Source organism: Henckelia pumila, chromosome 3, assembly GCF_033568475.1.
Source record: "Henckelia pumila isolate YLH828 chromosome 3, ASM3356847v2, whole genome shotgun sequence".
Lineage (NCBI taxonomy): Eukaryota > Viridiplantae > Streptophyta > Magnoliopsida > Lamiales > Gesneriaceae > Henckelia > Henckelia pumila.
In genome coordinates this window covers 55,912,063-55,927,053 of record NC_133122.1, presented here as the reverse complement: position 1 = coordinate 55,927,053, position 14,991 = coordinate 55,912,063, and positions in this window count along the sequence as shown.

Here is a 14,991-nt window from a genome sequence, read left to right as displayed (position 1 = left end):
TGCAATACTAAAAATAAAATCCCAAAAATAATAATCCATACGCCATGCATACATAATAAAAATAATAATAATATTTTGATATCATCATAAATATGTAAATGCGGAAAACTTGTTTAAAGAACTGATAAAATCTCATGACATAAAAACACTAATAGCATCGATCACGGGTGCCGTCTGCGTGTGAACTCATAGACCCTCACCGTCGGTCCGAGCAACCATGTCATCAACAAAATCATCATACTCACCTGCACCATATAAGCGTAGTGAGCCTAAAGGCCCAACATATTTTATCTCATAATAACAAGGTTTAAAATCATGTAATCACACAATCATACTAATACATATACTTACATGAAAATGCATGCATGATAAAATAACATGGGTATCTGACTGAACATAATCATAACTGAACATACTAAGCTTACTGAATATAGTTGAGCAAATTATTTTCTAAACAGTCTATGGTTATATCTGTGAGCGTGACTAAATCTGTGCCGACTGATCAGTCTCTTAAACCAACGTACGTGCTGGTGACAAGTCACCTCTATGTCGGTAGTAAACTACCTCTTGAACTGTGTTGGTGGTACACCACCTCTGAATTGTGCTGTCACACCACTTCAACTTTCATCATAAAAAAAATATTTTATTGTTCAACTCTTAATCATGATCATATATATCTGAATATTTCACGTATGCATGCACTGAAAAGATGTTCGTAATATATATTTAATTGATTTTTCATAATAAAAATACTTATACTTAAAATAAACTTCATGCATAAAATAAATTAAATATATATTCCGGACTTAGTTATTTTTCATGGGATTGTCCAGACTGCTGGTCCCCTAAACCTAAGTCCATAAGTTCTAAGACTGACCCCATTAGCTTAGTTTAAGCCCAAATAGCATATTTAAGTCCAATATAAAATTCTTGGCTCAATAACTAGCACAAGCCCAATATAAACCACTGACAGACCCAAATATTCACAGACTGATCCAATAATTCACATGGGCTCCCAATCCCGTAAAAATTATTGGACTCACTTAAATTAATATTTCAAGGCTGAAATAAATATTTTAAAAGCCCAAATAATATTTATAATAATTAACTTAGCCCAAAAATAATACTTAATCTAATAATTACTTAAAAATAAAAATACCCAAGGCCGACTAACATAACCCGGACCCAGACCCAACTAACTTGACCCGACATAGTTTAGACCGACCCGGACCACCCAAGCCCGAGCCCAGCCCAAAACCAAGAACCAATCTTCCAAGAACCCTAGTCCTAGCTGCGCGCTATGCGCGACCCTCACATTCCGGCCATTCGGCCGCCCAGCTCCGGCCATCACTGGCTAGGAAACCACCAATAAAACCTTCCCCTATGTCTTATGGTTCTAACCCAACTGGAATCACCCCAAAACATGCTCTGTGGACCGAGAACGAGTCAATATCCCAACCTCGCTCAACCTGCGCGATCTGCTGTGCATCAGAAGCTATGGCTTCGGTTCCAACCCATTCCATCCCCAAACCCTGATCAAGCTCAACCCTAGGGACCCTAAGACAACCCCTGAGCCATGGAACAGCAACCTTGGACGAGCCATATAAAAAAAACGTGAATATTAAGCCATTAAGAAGGCAAAAACGTGAACTGCTCATGCATGTGGCATCTTTTCTTCATCTAAAACACATACTCAATGCAAGATCATTCAAAACATGGTAAAATCAGTATAATACACTTATATGGTGAGCAAAAAGAGAATTCAAACATGCCTTTGGTTTTTATTTGATGCTTTAACGAGTGTACGGACTCCAAAACGACGAATCTACGAAAACTCAATAAAATTTCTTGAAGTAGGCTATGGAGTCTTGTGTTTCTGCTGAAAAAACGTGGGGGAAGGTGGAAGAAGATGGAGGAGGCGACTAGAAGGAGAAACGTAAGATAGGGAGGGATTTAGGGTAGACACTAGTGCATTTAACACTAATACATTTAACACTAATAATAAAAATATAATTCTGATAAAACTTAACCCAAATCCCGAAATTACATAATAAGGAATTTTTAAAAGCTAATAAAAGTCATAAAATGACTTATTTTGGGTAAAAATGGGCACATATATTTATATAATAATAAATACTATAATTTTTCATGAAATAATACCTTAAAATAATATTTTAAGGCTCCTAAAAAATCTCATAAAATATTTTGGATGAAAAACTAATATTTCGTCCGTTCACAGTCCCGTCTACGCGATAAAATTAATCATTTACTAAATATAAAAATTTCATAATTGCTGGTTAAATGTTAAAAAAAAACTTTAAATCATGCATATAATTCACATAAAATCATTTAACCCAAAATTTTAATTTTTAAATAATTATTTTCTTAATAATACATGTGGATTTACGTAATCGAATTTCCGGGCGTTACAACGTTGGGGCACCGTTTGTAGTCATTATTATCAATCTATGTATAACTTATCTCATCCAATCTCGCGTTCTTCTCGACATATTATTTATCAATCTATTAATTATTAATTTTACATCAATAAAATCATCAATCAAATTATTTAATTTAAATTACTATCTTATCCCTTATAAATAATATTATTTTATATTTTATATATTTTTAAAAGGATAAAATAGTAATTTAATTTTTTAATATAATATTTAATCAATCAAATCAAATATACTATAATCAATCAATCAAATCCAATAATATAATAACTATAATTTTTTATTTATTTATTATTACAATACAATATTACTTATACATATATTAATTATCTCATCACTCAAACCAAACGATACCTGGGAGTATTATATTATGAGTACTACTTATATGTATAGTAAAAAAAACAATTGTCAACTTATAAATATTAACAGAGAGGATCTGAAATTAAAGAAATCATGTAATATTATTTTAATCTATATAACAATATTCATTTAACTACAACAAAACGGCATTCGCAGCGTGCAAATTCGCTAATGCACGCTGCATAATTAACAGCTGTTGAAAGTTTCAGGGTATCGACAGCGTGCATTTCAGTGCTGCGGAAAATATATTCCACAGCGCGCAGCCGCACGCTGCGGATCACACGCTGCACAACCGACTACTGTTGAAAGTCTCAGGGTATCGACAGCGCGCATTTGTGCAGGGTATCGACAGCGCGCATTTGTGTGCTGCGAAAAATACATTCCACAGCGTGCAGACGCAGGCTGTTGAAAGTCTATGGGTATCGACAGCGGGCATTTGTGTGCTGCGGAAAATACATTCCACAGCGTGCAAACGCAGGCTGTGGATTTCACGCTGTTGAAAGTATCATAGTATCGACAGCGGGCATTTGCGTGCTGCGGAAAATACATTTCACAGCCACCTCCGCGCTTCCGCAATATCCGCAGCACACAAAGGCGCGCTGTTGATGTTCTTATCTACAGCATACATTTACAAGCTGATAAAACAAATTCGTTTTTTTAAAAAAATTATTCACAAAAACGATAAACTAAATTTTTACAACAAATTTAGTGCATGTTTAAGTCTAATCCATACACAAAATTAATAACAATAATTGTTTTTTCATTATATCAAAACAAAAAAGTTTGAAGATCCAAAACAAGATATGAATTCTCCAACAAACTAGCTAGTATATACATATATAACAATGATAAAATTAGTTACTTTTTTTCTTCGAAACTATCTCTTTCTTCAAAGTATTCCTATAGGTCGGGTTGCAACATCATCAGGAATTTCCTTGAATGATGGAAGATAATTCACATCCACGATTACATGGTCACTTATGCCATCATGAATGTGACATCCTCTAATTTCTTAACTTAAAAGTAATAAATAATTAAAATTGCTGACTATATTTTTTTAAGATAAAATAATAGATATTAATAATAATAATAATTGAGGTAGGGAAATACATGAAAATTTAAAAATAACTGGCAAAAATCCAGTAACTTAACTCAATAAACTTTAAATATTGCTTATGTTAAATAAACCTCCCAAGTGATCTTTAAAAATAAACCGACAACCAAGAAAAGTAACTGACACATAATAAAATAAATATTCTGATTAATTCTCAAACAACTAAAAAAACATAACTTGTTCTTAAAAATATTTCTTAAAAATAATTGCGTAAATAGTATGATCACGATTGCACCGCCACACGACCACTGCCACTCGCCAGACTGCACCACCTAATCATCATTACCTGCATCGATAAAGTCTAGTGAGCCTAATGGCTCAACAAGAAATATATATCCGAACATAACAAGAATAAATAACTCTATAAACTTTTAACATAACCCTTTAAACATCAACTTAAATTCTTTAAAACTTATATTACTTTAAGCATGCACACACACACAAACCTCCACTTTTTTTTTTTTTTTTAAAAAAAATACATTTTACTCTTGACACCTCAACTTTCTTATACCTCATCACACACCTTGTGGGGACCCGGATCTTAATTTCTCAAATCAAAATATCTAATCCAATTTCAGGAATTAAAAAACAAATAATCAATCAAGCAACCAAAGCCTCAAAATCCAAAAGAATTTTTTTTTTCAAAGACTGTGCCTCGCTCGATCTGTCATTTATGACCGATCGAGCGAGAACATGTTTTCTCAAAACAGAAAACAAGCTCTCAACCTCTTGCTCGATCGGTTGGAAATAGCGGATCGAGCGAGCCAGAGCTTGCAGAAAATCTGCTCTTCATTTTGCTGTCAAATATCATATTTCTCAAGCATACCATCATCAAAGCACTTCATGTCAAATCTTCACTAAGTTGTATGCATGCTTTAAGACATCAATATGAATCTCAATATGTGCTATCAACTCTCATATATTGTCAATGCATCAACATCATAATATTCAACACTTTGCAAAAGTGGATACAATATGATCAATTGTGCTTACATGTTCAAGTAGTAAGACCTCTAAACATACAATCAAGTTTAACAATTACATGATCTAGCTAAAGTTCATATCAACAACTATCATAAGCTAAACATCATGTTCTTGACAGCACTTCATTATCTACTCCGGATCACCACTCTAATCTCTCAACCTCTATTCTTCAATTTCGTCTATCACGCTATTCTTTGCCCTGTTCCTGTCCCACCTGTTGCCATGACACATACAACACGACAACAACCGGATAACTCCGGTGAGAAATATATTTCCCAGTAAAAGCGACATACATGCAAATCAATATACTATCAAGTTCATGACATAAAAGAAATGAGATGCATGATTTAAAACAGGTTTGACAATCTACTAATCAATCAATCTCTCGGTTATTTGGTTGGGATCCCGAGGATAAGATCACAAAACTTACCACCAACTTTCCCGATCGAGGTGGGGTTACGTTTCTTAGTCCTCTAGACTTTGAAGCCACCATAAGGAGTATTCCGGCAATAGGGTACATCAACACCTTAAGCCACTCGATTATAGTTCCTCAAATCGTCTATATCGAATTGAACACTTCAGTCCCTTTCGACTTTTGGACAATTCAGTCCAGTTTCAAATCAAGGAAGATAGGCTCAAGATGAATGCAAATTAGTTCAAGAAAACATTCATTATATCAAATCAAAGCATATATTGAATAACAATCCGAGCCATCATTCTTTCAAATCTCATTTCTGTCACTTATAGCTTCAATATCAAGAATAACACTAAGTGACAATCATCAACAAACCAGCTCATCATTCTCATGCTATTCATCAAGTTTAGTATTCAACAATCATGAAGATAGTTGCTATTCAACAACAAACAACCAATTAAACAATAAACTCAAGTAAATTCATCAAGTATATTTCAAATACTATCAAATTCAATTAAAAGCATACAAGTATGTGATTTTAGGGACTCGAAGATCATAACAATCTCGATTATACAAGCCCTTTCAATCGATATCAACTTTTACCTCATTCTTGGTTTGACGTGTTCGATTCGAGCCACTCACCATCTTCATGAACTTATAAAATTCTGCTCTTGAACTCTTGATAAATTCTGCTCTTACAAAGCTCAATAAAATCTGCTCAACAACTAGGTCTTGCAAGCTAATCCTCAAAGCAAACATTGATCAAACTCCTTTCGATTCGAAGCTGAACTTTCCGAGCTTGATGTCCCCTGTTTTCAATTTTAAAATACATCATATATATTCAAGAACATCAGCAAAAACTCAAACCATGTTCAGCTCAATCAAAGAAAATCCAAAACTAGTCAATTCTTGACTCAACGACATAACGATTAAAAGTCGGCAATCGCAACTCATTTCCAACAATTCTATCATTCTTATCAACTTCATATACATATTATATCAGCTGAATATCCTCATATATCAGCTCAATCAGAAGCATAGGATCGAATCCAACTTCTGAAAATTCATAGCAATTACGAACGACACTTATTCTTTGAGTTAACTTCGATACCGTAATACATATCATTTCTACACACCATATTAACTTCCAATAAACCTCATACCAGCAGGATATCAATAAAAACCAGCATAATCAGAGGTGATAATCTCGAAATATTAACTGGAAATTCATATCAAATGCAAACAGCATCCGTTCTTCGAACCGATTTCAATATATCAATCAATATAAGCACAAGAACACAAAACCAAGCTCACTTCTGACTTCTGCCCCATAACATAATTTCGAAATCATCTAGATCAAGATAATACTTACATCAAAAGATAGCCCTTCTCACAAGGAGTTCGAAACTCTTTTCGGAATTGAATTCGGACAACCGGAGCAAAAGTTATTGAAGATTGAAGATGAAAATTCAAAGAGGAAGATGAGCTCTCGACAAACTGCTGATTTTTGGGTATGAAATTCTGATATGTATGCATATAATACATGTATAAACTCATTTAAAATCCATGTGTCCATGTAATTTTCCATTATTTACAATTTGGCCCCTCAAGTCTTGCTTATTTGCAATTCAGTCCTCGACAAATCTTTTTAATTCAATTTCAATCCTAAATAATTTAAGAATATTAGAATTTAAATCAAAACTCCAAAATCCTCAAATTAAATATGCTTGAATTAAAATTAAATAATCTCAAGACTTTATAATTTCACTTCGAAAATTATATTTTCAATTCTGTAAATTCGTCATGTCATCTTGAAACTATAATTAATTTAAACTATTGGAATTTAAATCTCAATCCCAATAATTCTTAAATTAATTATTTCCTGACATATAAATATTTTTGGGACCTTACAATTCTCCCCCTCTAAGAATAGATTTCGTCCTCGAAATCGTATAGCATTACCTTGAACGATAAAAGCTATGAAATGAATCATTGACTAAAGTTGATACTCGTTTTCAATAGCCTCACTTCCGTGTAGTAGCTTTGGATCACAGTACTTCATAATTACTCTGCTATCCATAATCGGTTCTTCCAACTCAAAATCTTACTCAGTTCTGTCTCAACTAACTCAAGTATGAAAGGAGAATTTAATTCAACTTTCTCCGTATAGCTGGAGCGTATTATTCTGTTCCAATAATACGGTAGCCTATATATAAATCTCAACCTTATACATCATTTCAATTTATTTCAGTTACATCCGCTTGTTGATCTAACTCTGCTTGTTCTCGAGCATGAATTCATTGCATCTCAATCCTTATTCTTCAGGATCTGACGTGGTTCAATCAATCATTTCTCAAAATATCGTCTCAGAATTAGAAAATTCTGTCTTTCTTACTGCATAAGGTGTCAAATAAATCTCTATCAGTGCTCTCTTGATAGCGGCATAAAACACAAATTTGATTCAGAATAAAGATTCTGTCTCAAGATTATCAACGATGAATCTCCAGTTCTCCTTGCTGACTTCAATTAAGATGCTAACCGTATCAATTTCACTTCTATAACCCCGGTTAAAATGCTAACCGTATCAATTTCCGCACTAGTTCTATCATACATCAATAATGCACTTCTGAGTCTTTGTATTCATGTCAGAATACACTCACAATACTCAGCAGTAAGATTCTTTTATTGCAAAGGATCACATAGAAGGTTCACTCTATCCCTTAAATTTTGGATAATCAGACTCAGATATCTTGGATTCTAACTCAAACGAGTACTGGATTGCTTCGTGCAATGGTGCCAAAAGTGAAAAATGATTCAATTTGACACAAGAACTTTGACACACCGTGCAATCGTACACGTTACAGGCAAACCATTGATCACATGGCCATATCAGGACATCATTCCATAGGGAATTATGCATGCAGACTTTATTCAGTTGTCAACAATTACCTTCATAAACCGTCTTGTATTCAATAATTGCGGTAGTTTTTTCAATAAAACGAGTATGATATGTTTCCATTTTTGGTTTGAAAATACTCAACTGTTCCTCTACTGCATCAATTTCAATATCAGGACCCATTTCTTTACATGAATATCAAATTTTTCTTGCAACTTCCAATTTAACTCATCATGTCGGAGTTGTAACACATTCCTCAAATCCAATTTAATCTTTGTGCATTAGAAATATGTATCCGCTATACCAGATGTAGAAATTGATATGCACTATCATTTCTCTCTGAATCAATATTAGTCATTTCAATATCTGTAACCATCATGCACATCCTCTGATTCCAAGTGTCAGTATAGAAAGCAAACGAGACTTCAAGTGTCAGTAAAGAAAGCAAACGAAACACATGTGGCTGATTACTTCATTTCATTTTCTCATTCAGAATTCATAATATCACATTATTTTACATCCCCATGTGTAAACTATAGCAACCAATTCTGAAAATCTGCAATAGCTATTCACCGTCTTTGACTCTGTTCATGCTTGCAATACAAATATAATGCATCTATTCGAATTTCCTGCAACTTTACTTCAAAATTTCACTCAACATCTCATAAATCCATTATCATAGCTAGTTCAAGCTTCTACCTGATATTCCTCAAACACTAACGTCGATCAGTACTATCAATCTCTATCAGTTACGAGCTAGTATGAATAATAGATTTAAATCGATATCTCAAGAAAAATTTAAGATAGACCATAAATCGCCAATAACTTGCTATTCACAATTCAATACTGAAGGATATTGCTCAATTACAAATCATTAAAAGAGGCAATAATCTGGACCATAATCAGTGCAACGTGAAAAGAACTCACTTGCATTTCATTCTAAAACTCGAGGTGAAGGAATTAAAACAAGGCTCGAATAATCAAAAGATACAAGTCACATAAGAGTAATCATATCAGTGATCCAAGTCCATATCAGCACTATTCTCAATAAACCCCAAATCAAGGTTAATAGCGTGGTTTTACGATGAGATATCTACACATGCTAATTAATTAGGACACCTTCCTAAAGTATATTCAGATAGTACAACAGGACCTTAAGATCACAAGGAAAAATACAAAGACTTCAAACTTACTCCAATTCATATGAAGGTCCAGAATTAAAATTCATATGTCAAGAAAGCTGAAAGTATAAGTTTATTAATCGATACCGAATAGTAAGAAGCTTCAAGATTAGGATCATGCAAATCAGCAATGAGCCAATAACACGCGAATAAAAGAAATTGCATGCATCAATATCTGTAAAAGAATCAAAAGAAGGCTCAACTGTAACTGAATTTCCTACTTCTCTTCCCATCAATCTTCATTTCTTATAAGGACATCCAAGTTCATGTTCTTACACTTGAGAATTAGAGAGAAATATATCAGATTCATTCGCCCATGTCCTTCCGTCTTTAATCAAGTCCATTCAGTTAATACATTTTCTTATAACACTCAATCATAGTATTATTTTTGCAAAAGCTATATCTCATCATTCAGTAAATCTCAATACAGTTCACATAATTTTCACATGTAGTGCATACTGAAGTCAATTCTTGAGATTTCCGCTTCAAGCACAATCATATCATTGGAGATCTAGGTGATCGAATAAAATCTATATTGCTACAATCCGACTGCTATGAGCATCAATCATAACCCCAAGGACATCGTAAAATCAATGCCTTACCTGGATATATCTCAATCAAACTTCATGCTCTCATCAAGAAGAAATAAGTCGATTCACCATATCTTACCTCCATCCCAGATTCAATACACTCTATGCGCTGATAGATCAATTCCCTTGATAAGAAGTAGCGTTATTGTCATCTCAATCTCATGACATTAATAGCCAAACACATCAAGTTTGCTATGGCTCTACTACTTTTTGTTCAAGATGTAAAACAATGCATCATCCCTCAATAAAGCTAACCCTGCAGTCAATCTCAAACAAAGATCCACAATCTCATAACAAGTCAGATTATAGTCTAGAGTAATATCATCTAGTCAGGTTCTAAAATTCAAAATCATTCATTTTATCGCCTAACATATTAGCATATTTGTTCTTCTACGGTAATACAACAAATCAAATCATCAGGAGTCTAAGCTCAATTCATCTCCTAGGCTGTCTAGCCATTGCACTGATGCTCATGGTCCTTAATTTTAAATCACACTTGCGTTTCATATAATCAAATCAATACAACATAATTAAAAAAAAACATGCAATTCCTCAATTCTATCTCAGTCCTCCTTTGATCAGCTTACCTCTGATCAAATATTGAAAACAATTCAATTTTAACTATAACAATTCCACATGCTTCCACTCGCTTCAGAGATTCAGGTAAGCATGTGATGATTCAATAATAAAACATGCTTTTCAATTAAAAACACAAAATCATGTTATATCTTCGCAAATAAGAAAACACGTATCATACTAGAAATTAAAACATGTAATTCAACATGTAAATAAATCATCTCATACTAGTACACAAATAAGAAAGGAAGAAGACTCGATCTACCCGCTCACTAATCTTCTATCTTAGTCCAGAATTTTCTCGCTTTGATACCACATGTTGTGGGGACCCGGATCTTAATTTCTCAAATCAAAATATCTAATCCAATTTCAGAAATTAAAAAACAAATAATCAATCAAGCAACCAAAGCCTCAAAATCCAAAAGAATTTTTTTTTTCAAAGACTGTGCCTCGCTCGATCTGTCATTTATGACCGATCGAGCGAGAACAGGTTTTCTCAAAACAGAAAACAAGCTCTCAACCTCTCGCTCGATCGGTTGGAAATAGCGGATCGAGCGAGCCAGAGCTTGCAGAAAATCTGCTCTTCATTTTGCTGTCAAATATCATATTTCTCAAGCATACCATCATCAAAGCACTTCATGTCAAATCTTCACTAAGTTGTATGCATGATTTAAGACATCAATATGAATCTCAATATGTGCTATCAACTCTCATATATTGTCAATGCATCAACATCATAATATTCAACATTTTGCAAAAGTGGATACAATATGATCAATTGTGCTTACATGTTCAAGTAGTAAGACCTCTAAACATACAATCAAGTTTAACAATTACATGATCTAGCTAAAGTTCATATCAACAACTATCATAAGCTAAACATCATGTTCTTGACAGCACTTCATTATCTACTCCGGATCACCACTCTAATCTCTCAACCTCTATTCTTCAAGTTCGTCTATCACGCTAATCTTTGCCCTGTTCATGTCCCATCTGTTGCCATGATACATACAACACGACAACAACCGGATAACTCCGGTGAGAAATATATTTCCCAGTAAAAGCGACATACATGCAAATCAATATACTATCAAGTTCATGACATAAAATAAATGAAATGCATGATTTAAAACAGGTTTGGCAATCTACTAATCAATCAATCTCTCGGTTATTTGGTTGGGATCCCGGGATAAGATCACATAACTTACCACCAACTTCCCCGATCGAGGTGGGGTTACGTTTCTTAGTCCTCTAGACTTTGAAGCCACCATAAGGATTATTCCGGCAATAGGGTACATCAACACCTTAAGCCACTCGATTATAGTTCCTCAAATCGTCTATATCGAATTGAACACTTTAGTCCCTTTCGACTTTTGGACAATTCAGTCCAGTTTCAAATCAAGGAAGATAGGCTCAAGATGAATGCAAATTAGTTTAAGAAAACATTCATTATATCAAATCAAAGCATATATTGAATAACAATCCGAGCCATCATTCTTTCAAATCTCATTTCTGTCACTTATAGCTTCAATATCAAGAATAACACTAAGTGACAATCATCAACAAACCAACTCATCATTCTCATGCTATTCATCAAGTTTAGTATTCAACAATCATGAAGATAGTTGCTATTCAACAACAAACAACCAATTAAACAATAAACTCAAGTAAATTCATCAAGTATATTTTAAATACTATCAAATTCAATTAAGCATACAAGTATGTGATTTTAGGGACTCGAAGATCATAACAATCTCGAGTATACAAGCCCTTTCAATCGATATCAACTTTTACCTCATTCTTGGTTTGACGTGTTCGATTCGAGCCACTCACCATCTTCATGAACTTATACAATTCTGCTCTTGAACTCTTGATAAATTCTGCTCTTACAAAGCTCAATAAAATCTGCTCAACAACTAGGTCTTGCAAGCTAATCCTCAAAGCAAACATTGATCAAACTCCTTTCGATTCGAAGCTGAACTTTCCGAGCTTGATGTCCCCTGTTTTCAATTTGAAATACATCATATATATTAAAGAACATCAGCAAAAACTCAAACCATGTTCAGCTCAATCAAAGAGAATCCAAAACTAGTCAATTCTTGACTCAACGGCATAACGATTACAAGTCGGCAATCGCAACTCATTTCCAACAATTCTATCATTCTTATCAACTTCATATACATATTATATCAGCTGAATATCCTCATATATCAGCTCAATCAGAAGCATAGGATCGAATCCAACTTCTGAAAATTCATAGCAATTACGAACGACACTTATTCTTTGAGTTAACTTCGATACCGTAATACATATCATTTCTACACACCATATTAACTTCCAATAAACCTCATACCAACAGGATATCAATAAAAACCAGCATAATCAGAGGTGATAATCTCGAAATATTAACTGGAAATTCATATCAAATGCAAACAACATCCGTTCTTCGAACCGGTTTCAATATATCAATCAATATAAGCACAAGAACACAAAACCAAGCTCACTTCTGACTTCTGCCCCATAACATAATTTCGAAATCATCTAGATCAAGATAATACTTACATCAAAAGATAGCCCTTCTCACAAGAAATCCGGAACTCTTTTCGGAATTGAATTCAGACAACCGGAGCAAAAGTTATTCAAGATTGAAGATGAAAATTCAAAGAGAAAGATAAGCTCTCGACAAGCTGCTGATTTTTGGGTTTGAAATTCTGATATGTATGCATATAATACACGTATAAACTCATTTAAAAGCCATGTGTCCATGTAATTTTCTATTATTTGTAATTTGACCCCTCAAGTCTTGCTTATTTATAATTCAGTCCTCGGCAAATCTTTTTAATTCAATTTTAATCCTAAATAATTTAAGAATATTAGAATTTAAATCAAAACTCCAAAATTCTCAAATTAAATATGCTTGAATTAAAATTAAATAATCTCAAAACTTTATAATTTCACTTCGGAAATTATATTTTCAATTCTGTAAATTCGTCATGTCATCTTGCAACTATAATTAATTTAAACTATTGGAATTTAAATTTCAATCCCAATAATTCTTAAATTAATTATTTCCTGACATATAAATATTTTTGGGGCCTTACACACCTCAAAATACTTTCCTTTTCTTTTGACATGTGGGTCAGAAAATTTCATCTTTCTTTTAAGTTTTGAAGGGGCATCATGATTCAAATGCGTAGTCCACACTCCGTCTTTCTCATGAGATATGCATCATGACCTGAGAGCCTACATCCACACTTCGTCTAGTGGAGGGCCATCATGACTCAATGACTTATATCCACACTCCGTCTTCCTCTTGGGAGGAGCATCATGACCAAGGAGTCTAATATATATCATAGTTTTTTTATTACCATTAATTTGATTTAAATTCAAATTGAGGTAATATCATAATTGAAAAAAAAAATGAAGAGTCATACTACAATTTCAATTGATTATATTTCTCGGTTTGATGTGCACATTTTTTTAACAATCATAAAAATTGTAAATTTTGATTAAATTAAATTCATAAATATTTTATGAGATGACTTTTACAATTTGATTATATTTTGATAATATTTATTTATATTATTAATAATACTTTTTAAAAATAACGAATATTAAGGATGAATGTTGTAATATTTGGTGAATTTAATATAAAAGATGGTCTTTCAAAAAAATAAAAAATAAAAGATGGGAAATCTACTATAAAAATTTTCTAATTACGTCAAATTCCAAATCTATCCTTTAAAACATTTTCCTTTTTTCACCATCATTTCTCCATTTCAAAATGCTAGTTAGTTTATTCTCCCATCATTTTTGGCATGAGAAAACTCTAAACATCGATATTTTCATCAAACATTTTCATTTTAATTTTATTTTTATTTTTATTTTGATTTTGATTTTTTTAGCGCTTCGTTTTATTCACGAATTCTCATTTCTTTACCTTTGTTTTGTTTTGATTTGACAAGGATATTTTCATTTTCTCCCATTAAATTTTCTTTAATTTAGATATTTTGAAATTGAGTTAATTAAGTGGATGATAAGGCTATTACGGCAGATATTGCCCATACTATAATTAATCATGAACTAGTGTCTCGTGTATATATTACGTTCTTGTATAGTTTTATTTATTTTTTGAGTAATAAATTTTCTTGTAATTAGTTTAATTTATATTAAACTATAGGTCATATCACAACTATAAAATTGATCACCAAGGATATTATGCAATTGACCAGATAATCCTTTCGATATTTATAATAAAATATATTTTTGATATAAAAAATAATATTTTTTATGGTTGACTCAAATAGGAGATCTGTCTTAAAATTGATCCAAAAAACCGTCTCACATGAACTTTTATGTGAGCGCAATTATAGCCTATAGGTCTAGTGGGTTGAGCCTTATATATATAAAGTATATAAC